This window comes from Ailuropoda melanoleuca, chromosome 16 (genome assembly GCF_002007445.2).
Source record: "Ailuropoda melanoleuca isolate Jingjing chromosome 16, ASM200744v2, whole genome shotgun sequence".
NCBI classification, from domain to species: Eukaryota; Metazoa; Chordata; class Mammalia; order Carnivora; family Ursidae; genus Ailuropoda; species Ailuropoda melanoleuca.
The window spans coordinates 44667452-44679869 of NC_048233.1; positions in this window are offsets into that span (position 1 = coordinate 44667452).

Consider the following 12418-nt stretch of genomic DNA (forward strand, 5'->3'; position numbering starts at 1 on the left):
CACGTGAAGGAATTAGTTTTCAATTTTCCCTTATGTGTATAGTCACCATTCCTAGACTATTTTCTGACCTATAATATGTATCAGAATCTAGCCTTACCAGGAGATGGTAAGCAAGTACAAACTCAGGAAAAGGCATAATTACATTGAAAATTTTTACCTGTTTTGATAATTTATCTTAACATAAATATGGGAACTTATGTTTGGATGGAATCTCATGACACATGTCCAGGAGAGAAGAAACATAATTTCACATTCTGCTGAATTTATTGAAATGAGTGCATCTATCAGAAATTCTGGGGTTGCTAAGCCACCTTGAATAGATAGAATTTCCAGTGGATTCAAAGGTGATTACCGAACTGATGCTTGCAAGTTAACTTATAACAAAGAAGCTGAAATACCATAAATTCCTTAATATAAAGTTTACAATCAATAGATTGATGATACAGTTTGGAAAGCATTCAGCATGTTTAAGCTATTCATTGGCCTCCAAATTCTATTCCCCAAGATACCAAGAGTTGAAACAAATACAATGATTTTATCTTTTTTAAAAAACTGAGGAAAGGAGCACTTGGGTGGCTCAGTCAGTTGAGCATCTGAATCTTGATTTCAGCTCTGGTCATGATCTCAGGATCGTGAGATCGAGCCCCGTGTCGGGCTACACACTCAGAGGGAGTCTGCTTGAGGATTCTCTTTCTCTCCCTCTGCCCCTCCCCTGCTCGTGCTCTCTCTCTCTCTTCCTCTCTAAAATAAATAAAATCTTAAAAAAAAAAACGAGGAAAATGGAAGAGGGGATAATGAGTAAAGTGGGAGGTATTACTAGTGAAGGGTGTACTGAGCATCCCCACTAAAGTCTCCCTTAAGTCTTCAAATGATGAAAGCATGTTATTATATGACATCCAAGCATGTCTAGATTGGCAGTAAAAATGATGATTGACAAAAACTGACCTCACTATTGGAGATTCATCATGAAAATCTAGGACAGAAATAAATGGCTAGCCCCCTGAGATAATTGAATTTGTTATTCAATAACAACAACAACAGCAACCACAATAATCATGATGTCTTATTATGAAAGTCTGACTTGAATTATGATGAATCAATCAGAAAGTGTTCTGTTACAATTTAGGAAAGACCCTGCAGTTTCACAACACACATATAGTGAATTTCATGGTCAATTTATAATGGCTAGTTACCAAAGGAAGAAAAAACTCAACCTTGTTGACAGATAATTCTGCATCATACAATACAATTGCAATAAATAATCTACTGATTAAATGAATCCCATTCAGGAATAGCCCTCAATCATAGTTAGGATAGAATGTTTTTTCTGGTAGAATAAATTCAAGTGGTATATCTCATTGTCCTCATTTCCAAGAGCTTACAGCTAGTCGCATGTGAGATTTTCTACTGTTTCATGAACATTAGTTAATGATATGTTGGGTAGCAAGGGGCTTAGAAAGAAATATTGGAATATCAATAGCAAAGAGAGTTAGGAAATGGTACTTGAATGAGACTCTCATAATGGAACCAGAATATTTAGGTGTTTGTGTGCCATGTGACTTTCAACAAATACTCATCTGAAAAGGAGATTTATAATAATCAAGAGGAAAAGATGATCCATTTTATGAAAGCCATTCACTTTTCTTGAACCATTTATTTCAATATTTAATTACTAAGTTAATGAAAAATACGGCCATGAAGGCAATGATTAAATTTTATATATAAGTTCCTTAGATGTCAAACCTGCCAGATCAATGTTGAACTTTTGATATAGCTCATATGCCAGAGGAACAATGAGCCACCTGACAGAAAATTGATAAGTTTACACCCCTTTCTTCACTGAGGCTACAATTTGTACTCACTGGAAGAACAACTTTTTCTTTTTTTTTTTTTTTTTTTTTTTTTTAAAATTTTTTTTTTTTTTTTNATTTATTTATTCGACACAGATAGAGACAGCCAGCGAGAGAGGGAACACAAGCAGGGGGAGTGGGAGAAGAAGAAGCAGGCTCATAGCGGAGGAGCCTGACGTGGGGCTCGATCCCATAACGCCAGGATCACGCCCTGAGCCGAAGGCAGACGCTTAACCGCTGTGCCACCCAGGCGCCCCAGAACAACTTTTTCTGAATATATGTCTGCTTTTGCTTCCCACAAGGCTTCTTCCCACAATCCCAGCTGTAGAGTACTAATTATTTTATCCTGAGTCACAATGACCTAAATAAAATTGGTTCTGAAAATGAAACTTATTTGAGAGTAAAAGAAGTGAGGCAGCGACACTGATATATCTTACTAGGTACTGTATCATCCAGAAATGTCAAAAACAAAAGTAGTTATGATCATAAATTTTGGTCATTCTTGAGAAACATGAGTATTAACCCAGTAACTGGGGTTGGTGGAAAATGTCTAGGTGCCAAGTATTCTATCCCCTTACTAGCATCACCATTTAAGTGGTAATTAAAAATGGAACATACATGAGAGATACAGCAAGCATTCATGTAGGCAAAACATTTGGTTTCTCAAAAAACATTTGGTTTCCTTCCTGACTGAAGGAAAAAATATATATATATAATATATATAATATATGCAGAATATGTAATAGATAAAGGATATGTATTGAGAGTATATAAAGTCCCAAAATACAATAATAAGAAAACAAAATTTAAACAATGGATAAATATCTGAACACAAATGTTATCAAAGTTAATATACAAATATCAAGTAAGCATAGTCAAGGATACTCAACATCTTGGTCATCAGAAAAATTAATTAAAAACCCAATGGACACCTGCCTGGCTCAGTTTGTACAGCATGGGACTCTTGATCACAGGGTCATAAGTTTGATCCCCACATTGTGTGTAGAGATAACTAAAATAAATAAATGAATGAGTGAATGAATGAATGAATGAATGAATGAATGAATAAAACCCCAATGGGATCCTGCTACGAATCTATCAGAATGAATAAAATAAAAGTTTTTAAAAGACAATATTAAGTACTTGAGGCAAAACCACAGAAACTTCCACAAATTGCTAATGTGATACAAAACACTGCAGTCACTTTAGAAAGCCATTTAATAGTCACTTACAATGTTAAACATACAATTTTTTAAGTCTATCCATCTTCTAATTATTTTACTCAAGTGAAATGAAATCTCTCCACACAAAACATCTTTATTTATTATCATCATGAATTGGAGACCACCCACGTTCTTCAACGTGAATGAATACACTAACTGTGGGGTAGGCACTTAAAGGAACACTATTTGGACTAGACAGGAACCACATACTCATTTACCCATCAACATGGGTGAAACATTACTCCATTTAACTAAGTGAAAAAATCCCGATCCAAAGGCTGCGCCTTATCTGGCTCTACTTGTGTGGTGTTCTGGAATGGCAAATATGAGGACAGGAAATAAATCAGTCATTGTCAAGTTTGAGAGAGACAAAGGGTTGACAAGCAAGGGACAACGTGAGGGATGTGAGATGATGTACCCATACTATGTGGTTCTGTGGGGTAAACACATGACTCCATGCGATATAAACACCTATATAGCAGTAAACAACCCATAGTGTATGAGCTTTCTAAATGCAAATTACAAATAATTATCCAGGCTGTTGGTGGAATTCAAAAGGAACACATTCTGTGACAGGTCAATCTCACCATTTTACAAAGAATGAACTCTGGACTGGAGGATTGTAATTGGAAGTATGAACTAATGCTCATTTTATATAAAGTTGTTCTTCATTATTCATGGAGTCCTTATTTGCACATTTGCCTACTCTCCAGCATGTATTTGTAACCCCAAAATCAATCCAGGAGGCACTTTTGCAGCCAGTCCAGGACATGGGCAGAGCAGCGAAGAGTTTGAGTTCCCCATCACACCTGTTCCCAGTTGAGGTTAAACAAGGTGATGTTCTGCCTTCTTGTTCAGCTCTCATACCTTAAACAAAGTCCTTTTCATGGCCTACATAATGCCACATTTTTCTGTTTAATTAGTAATTTCACTGCTTCTAATGGCCCCCAAAGCACAGTACTAAAGCACTTAGTGTCCTGAGAGCAAGAATGCTGTGATGTGACTTACAGAGAAAATACCTGTTGGGGGAATTTGGGCCACGCATGAGTTATAGGCTGTTGGCTTGATATTAACAAATCAACAACATAGTACATTAAGAAAAAGGAAGAAAACATTTGATACTCTGTTTGCGAGGCCTCTCCTGAAAGTGCTAAATTAGCATCTTTCCTGCATGATGAAGGTATGGAAAAGATGGAGAGCAGATACATTTGGAGATTCATGAGATGAAAGAGATTTTTTTTTTAAAAAAAGGCATAATGACCGCATTGTTGGAAGCCTGACAGCCAAAGAAATTTATGGTCATGTTACCCATTGTTAGGACATGTTAAACTCTACAGAGCTAGCACTGTTGGCTCATGTTTTTCATGATTTTCGAAGACTGACCTGATGCACATTCTTGGGTTATCTTTGCAGGATTTAAACCCCTTTGAGTGCTCAGATACCAGACCAACTAAAGCCAGAGGAGCAAGGATGCTGACCCTTGCCAGCCCTTGGGATTTCAATCAACAAAGTCACTTTAAGATGACTTTTGCCCCAAATTCACGCTGAATTTCCCATTGTGCAAGCCCCTGGATAAATATGTATACACCCTTAGCTTAAAACCTCCCAGTGTGCTGTTCAAAGAGTCACTGCTTTAGGAAATACCCCAGGTGTTCCCCGTACAGATTGCAAGTAAAGCCCTTCCTTTCCTATTCTTTAACTTGCTTGTGATTTTTGGCTCAACATCCACCAAGAAGCAAACCCAGTTTCAGGTAACAAAACCACAATAATAATTCTGTAGCAAGATCACTATATAATGATAAAATTAGGAAAATATCATTTAAGACATCTTTTTTTTTTCTGATTTGGGGAGAAGCCCTTAGGATGTGCTAAGAAGCATTGCTTTGTTTACAACAGAAGCAGGTGAGCCACACAAGCAGAAAGGAGTTTATTAATATGCCATCTATAAATCTGACTCATCTTTTTCACCTGTCTTTTGTTTATGATTTTATATATATTTATTTTATTCATTTTCATTTATTCATTTTTTTCATTTCATTTTCAACTTTATAAAATGAAGGCAAATACTAGATATTCATATTTTTTAACTGTGCATACTGGATAACTCGCTGATGAATAGCACCACTTCAATCACTGGGGGAAAATATGGTCTCAGGTGTGAATTCACAAGTAAACTAAGACTAAAATACAAACAAGTCTTATCATGAGTAAACTGGTGTGGTATGCCACAGGTTTAACACAATCTTCAATCTTTGATGGATTTGTCTTTAATGCATAATAGATTGTTATTTCTTTATTTAAAAGGTTATTCTTATTTTTAACAGATTTATTACTTATATTCTGTCAATCTTTATACATGTTCCTACAATCTATTATTGAAAATATTGATATAAAAGTAGATTCTGCTAAAAAGTTTCAAAGTAAATAAGTTGCTAGGCTCACTGGAGATTTGTTATTGTTTAAAATTATTTTTAGAGGTATCTGTTTGGGGGCACCTGGGTAGCTCAGTTGGTTAAGCCTCTGCCTTCAGCTCAGGTCGTGGTCCCAGGGTCCTGAGATCCAGCCCCTCATTGGGCTTCCTGCTCAGCGGGGATCCTGCTTCTCTCTCTCTTCCTCTGCCCCTTCCCCTGCTTGTTCTTTCTCTCTCTCTCTGAATAAAATCTTAAAAAAAAAAAAAGTATCTGTTTGGGTCCTGTACTGCTTTGCATAGTGCCCTTCAAAATTCATGTCTACCTGGAACCTATAGATATGACCTTATCTGGAAATAGGGTCTTCACAGAGATAACTGAAGGGGAGCAGAATAACACCCCCAAAATATGCCTTTTTGCCATAGGATTATTTTGAGCTGGTTATTCTTAAAAAATAACAAAGGGAAAGGTCAGAAAACTGGGAAGTTACTCTTTTGTAAGACACTTAGATTTATATAAGGAAGCTCCATTTGTAAGGGTGCCTCACTCTCTGTACTGGGAAGTGGAGGATGATCAAATCTCTAGAAACTCTTATGAAAGAAGAAGGTGGCAACTCAGATCTGCATGACAACCATACCCTCTTTCACTGTGCTTTGCCTGATAACTTCCTATAACTTGCTGCCTCACCACCCCACAACATCTTCCTTTGGCTTTAACTGAAGATATCATGTAAGGTGGTGGCCTTGGGCCATTTTGGGGTGTTACTCAGTTTTCCTGGATCTCTCCCATGTGTCCTGGAAGTATACATGCTATTAAACTTCTGTTTATTTTTCTCCTGTTAATCTGTGTTTTATTACAGCATGGTATCAGCCAAGAACCTAAAAAAATAGAGGGAAAATACCCTTCCACCCCTACATAACCAAGTAAAGATGAGGTCTTATACATTAAAGCAATTTTCCAGGTCTCTGGATCTAATAGGAGCTTCCCCATAAAGTATAATTTTAGGTAGTATTTTGGCCCACACATAAACGTCATACAAATGTTATTACAACGATATTTGTATTGAAATATGAGTATATTTGTGACACATTATTCAAGTTCTTGACTTTTATCATAAATAGATTAATATACTTTGAGTTTAAAATAGCTGCTCTGTTTTAACAGTCCTTCAGTGTGCACTCAGTATTCCTTAGTCATATACCTTGAATAGCTTCATGTCTCAAAAAAACCACAGCAATATCTTAAAACCTTTCTTCAGAAAGTGACTAGCATTTTAAGATCATCAAATAATCCCAATTTCCACTGAATTTAAACTATTTATATGACTTATGGAACTCTGAGATTAAATAGCAACTAAATATAGGTCTCAAATGATGAATGTAAAGGGAATATTAGAGATGTATTTCCAGATCAATACAGGGAGAAATAAAATGATGCATGGGATGAGGGAAATATTTCTTGTACTGGACATGAGAAAAGGAATCTGAGATTTCTAAAATAACATAGAATTCTCACCCTTTGCTGTAAGAAGTGAAAATTATGCACACAGCTGTCTCTAGCATCTGTGTGCTCAGAACCTAAACTTGAGCTCAACACATAATAAGCATCTAAAAAATAATTATTGAATGAATAAATGGTAATGATTCTAATCACGGTCAGGTTTTCTATGTCATCATTCAGTGGAAAGATATAAACCTTAAAAACAAGCCTTATATTTCTTATGGTATAGCATGATAGAGACCTCAGCCCCAATCTAAATCATCACAGTGAATTCTTAATATTTTCCCTAAGATTGGAGAAAAACCCACTGTTCACAACTTAAATCTATTGTCACTGAGAAATTGCTAATTTCTTACTCTATCAAATTTGTAAAGTTATGGATTAGTATAAAAATTCAAATCCTTATATATATTTTTCTGCTCTGATTTCAGGCCACTATCACCAAAATATTCTATTCTAAATTGTGTACTCATTTGGACTACAGCATAATGCTGGTGTCTTGAGAACACCAATCTCCATGGCACCTTTTGTTTATTCATTCAACTAATCCCCCTGAGTCCATTGTGAATGGAGCAGATAATATTATGGCTAGCCTGAATAACATGATTAAAATCGTATCATCTTGCCCACCAAAGTTGGGAAGACATATTCGACTTCATTTCAACTATAACTTATTTCATTTCAAATATCAAGTTCCACCTCTAAAAGTAGCAATAGGTAGGATATCTTGGGACCTCAGATCCTTAGAGAAATTTGGGTTGATGTATATATACCCTTTTTGAAAAATTGGAGAGGAGTTCTTGGAATTATTCTTTATTATCAATATTTTGAGTATTTGGTTGCAAATATAAGATGGCAGAGAAGAAAGAAAGTGTAAAGACTTTTGAAAAATCTCAAAGTACTTGTGTTTAAACAAATTAAAGAAGCCATTAGAAATGACATTGTCTAAACCACCCATATATACCATAAAAGTAAGTATGTCTTTAATGGTTTCAGGAATATATTTTTGCTTTAATAGAGTAAATGTATGCTTTATACAAGTAATCTCAATTATTCGCAATCTTATATATGAATAAATTTAAGCCACACAATTTATATGAAATATACAAATGAGGACATTTTAAAAACTGCTACAATTTAAGAGTTTCACGCAACATTTTTGATCATTCATAAATATTTTGTGATTGCTAGGATTACATGAAGAACACAAAATTGTGTTCTTATCTAAATATCTTTTAATAATTATTTTTAATATAATCAATATTAGGACACCATGTAATCATTTTTGTATAAGATTCAAAATAATTTATTTCATGTGTCTTGACACTGAGCAGATCTACTTTACGTTTTAGTTTTGCACAATGTGAATTTTATAGAGTGAAGGTTATCATCCATCAGATAGAGGCAGAAGCCAAAAAAATGCATATCTTAGGACCACAAAGAGGACAGATGATGGAAAGTAGGAATAATTCGGTTCCAGCAATTTTGTAGGTAAAGAATTTAATAAGTTCATTAATATATTGTTAGTTGGCTAATTGTGAGTAAATATTATTTCTTTTGAAAGCTCTGAAACTTCTGAAAGATATAGAAAACAAGTGAGACACTACAGACTTCGCCAGGCTGTCTGGACAGTTAAGCATTTCTTAAAATGATCTTAGATAACAGCGCTTCTAAAGCTTTTATGGAAAGTAAGAACTTCAAACAGGAAAAAAATTAAACAAATCCTGTAAAGCATCAAGAGTTGCATTAAAGCCAAAAATAAAAGAGAAGAGTAATAAGAAGTACTCTTTGCCTCCCAAAAGCTTACCTTGAATGTTGAACTATTCCTTTTGTCTCCCTCAAGAAAAGAATAGGCAATATTGTGGAAGTGCTAAATCATTTTAGAATTAAGTAAGAACACTTATAGCTTGCAAAAATAAAATTAAGACTTAAGTAAAAGTATTGCTTTATGTATCAGAGAGCAGACTCATGATAGGTAGAGAGTAAATACAAATATATTTAAGAAGAATATATATGTATAAATTCTTTTTTAAGATTTGTTTGCTTATTTTAGAGAGAGAGAGAGAGCATGGGGGGAGGGCCAGTGGGAGAGGAAGAGAGTCGTAAGCAGACACCTCGTTGTACACTCCTCAAAACCCTGAGACCGCGACCTGAGCCAAAACCAAGAGTCAGACACTCAACTGCCTGGGCCACCCAGGCACCCCAAGAAGAATATATTTACAATCTTAGAAAAGACCATTATGACAGATTCATAATTAAAATTATTAAAATTAAGATTATGGAAGAGACATTGGAATTAGATTGGGGTTACCCTCCCATCCATTAAATATTTCTGTATACTGTTATCAGGTACACATTACTCTACCAGATGGGTAAATGGTCTCTGTAGATTGTAAAAGGTTGAATGGGAGACGGAAACAGACATGTTTATTCAAAATAGAAATGTTAAAAATTCAAACAGACATGTTTATTCAAAATAGAAATGTTAAAAATTATATGAAGAAGAAAGCAACCAAAAATACCTTCAAAATATGGCAATATGCTGGAGTAAGCTCTGAGCCTTAGATTTTCATCTCACAGGTTTTGTTCTCTTTTTTTCCCCTTGTTTTCAGGATTATATCATGTTAAGTACATTTTCACATGTCTGTTGGTCATCTGTACATCTTCTTTGGGAAAATCACCTATTCAGATTCTCTGCTCAGGTTTTATTTGGATTATTTGGGTTTTTTTATGTTGAGTTGTATCATTTCTTTATATATTTGGATATTAACTCCATATTGGATATATCATTTGTAAATATCTTCTCTCATCCAGTAGGTAACCTTTTCATTTTGTTAATGGTTTCCTTCATTGTGCAAAAAGTTTTTTATTTTGGTGTAGTCCCAATAGATTGTTTGTTTATTGTCAATATATTTTTATTAACAAAATATTTGAATAGCACATTTTATATCCTTGTGGCCCTTTCTTCTTGCTGTTTTCTGCTTCTTCACAGGTTTATATATTATTGGATTATAGTGCCTCGGCAGACATTTATCTCAGGTAAAAATAATATAACATTGACAAATGAAAATTCTAAGACTGCTTTTTCCTCACTGCTATTCTCTGCATTTATACACCTCTCTGACATTTTTTTTAAATCATTTCCCAAGGCTACCTAATTAAAATTATTCAACTAAACTTTAGAATATTCTCCTCAGGAACATCTCTCTCCAGAGACATTTTAATTGTTTCCCTGTTAAGAATCTCCTGTAACTATTTTGAGGGGGAGAAAAAAACAGATAAAACCAGTCTGTTTTGGTAGCAATAGTTAGAAAACCAACTTTTCCCACTGGAAGGTAAGAAAAAGTTTGGTTTTTGTTTTTGCTTTTGTTTTTGTTTTAATACAACCCATCTTTATTTTACAGAAGTTACCGGGAGCCAGGTAAAATGTTATATTAGTAGATCTTCCTAGCATCTATGGTCAGGATATTGTTATTTTCATGGAAATTTTGGAAAATAAGAGATACTAAATGGCTGCTCTTGGATTGTGCAATATGGGATAGTTCCTTACATTTCAAGGATTTTCTCTCTCACAAATTTTTATTCATTCCTATGCAGCTCACTTCTTTCCTATAGCTGTTATTCCTTTTTTATCATATTAATTAGCAAGTATTCATAAAGCAACAGATAATCTGAATATATATTTCAACTATGGAAGGAATTGCTGGAAAAACATACAAAGTTCTAAGTGCTGTGCTCTTAAAAATTCCCAACATTTTATTACTATCTTGTTAGGTGTGTGAACCTTAGATGAATAAGCCATTCATGTCAAGTATTTGTGTGTGTGTGTGTGTAATTTCACACACTGTATTAGTGTATGGCCAAGTTTACTTACCAGAGCACACAGTGGAAGGACCTGAAAACCTTAATAAATTGAATGACTAGGCTCTGTGCTTTATGCATGTTTTCAGTTTTGATACCTAAAAACAGATTCTGTAATCCTCTATTTCTGTAGAAAATTGATACGGAGTATCACATAAAATGATTGAGAAGGGTTAAAAATAATTTTCTAACCTCAAGCATCAGGGTAACTATTAAAATGTTTAGAATAATAGAATTTTCCATGTAGAGGGGATTATAGATATATTCTCCTCCAGGAGTAGCAAATGAAAGAGACATGCCACTAGCCTCCCTTTCCCACAGCTATAGCAAATCATTGCAAGTAAGTTCTAATATTACTTATACCTCGAAGAGTGAGGATCTGACCTCAGAATCTTTCTCAACTTGCTGCCAATACCATAAGAGTTGACCTATGAGATGAGATTCATTTGTACCCCTGATAAAGTAAACTTTCTCCCTTGTGAGATGAAGAAAGTGAAACCCAGAAAGGGAAGGGAATTCTCCAAGGTGACTCCGTGAATCAGAACAAATTGAGATCTACGTCCCAGTTCAGTTAATTTTCCGTACACCAGGCTGCCTACCTGCTTGGTCCTTTCCTGGTCATGGTTCCTAAACTAATTTATGCTTTCCAAACAAAGCATGCATGCCAAAAACTAGGAGCACTTTAAGGGAGCACATACAATATCAAACCCAGAAAGCAGAGTCATGGCATGTTTATTCCCCCAAGCTGAGAAAACCGCATCCCTCTCTAATCACCATAAAATGTTTTCTGACAGCCAATCCTCATCCTAAAAGAATCACACACATCCTTCTTGCATCTCAGCCTTATTCTCAATCCCCTGATATGCACTCCTTGGCAGGTATCCAGAAATGACTTTTGCTGAAAGTCTTCAGGACCCTGACACTCCTGCTTACTGTTGCTTATACCTCAAGGTTGTCCAGATAAATCCGGGGGCTGCCTGAGGGAGCACAAATGCTTTAGTGCTTCCTCCCTCTTCCCTGTAGTGCAGCTGTTTGTAGAGCTTCCCAGAGGAAAATGCAAAAGGGCCCCCTTTTCAGGACTGTGGTAAGAACACATAACATGAGATCTACTCTCTTAAATTTTTAAGTGCACAATACAGTATTGCCAACTGTAGGCATGGTGTTATACAGCAGATGTCCTCCCCAGTGCCCCTGGCAACCACCATTCCACTCTCTGTTTCTATGATTTTGACTGGTCTAGGTACCTCATTATGCCTCAGTATTTGTTCTTTTCTGTCTGGCTTATGAAAATTAGCATAATATCTTCAAGGATCATTGATACTGTATTTTATGTATCTAATTTCCTTCTCTTTTAATTCTGCATACTATTACATTGTATGTGTACACCACAGTTTCTTTATCCATTCATCTATCAATGGACACTAGGTTGTTACCATACCTTGGCTATTGTAAATAAGGCTGCAATAAACATATCTCTTTGAGTTTCTGATTTCAATTATTGTGCATATACCTCCAGAAGTGGATTTGCAAGATTATATGGCAATGCTGTGTTTAGTTACATATAAAAATATATTAA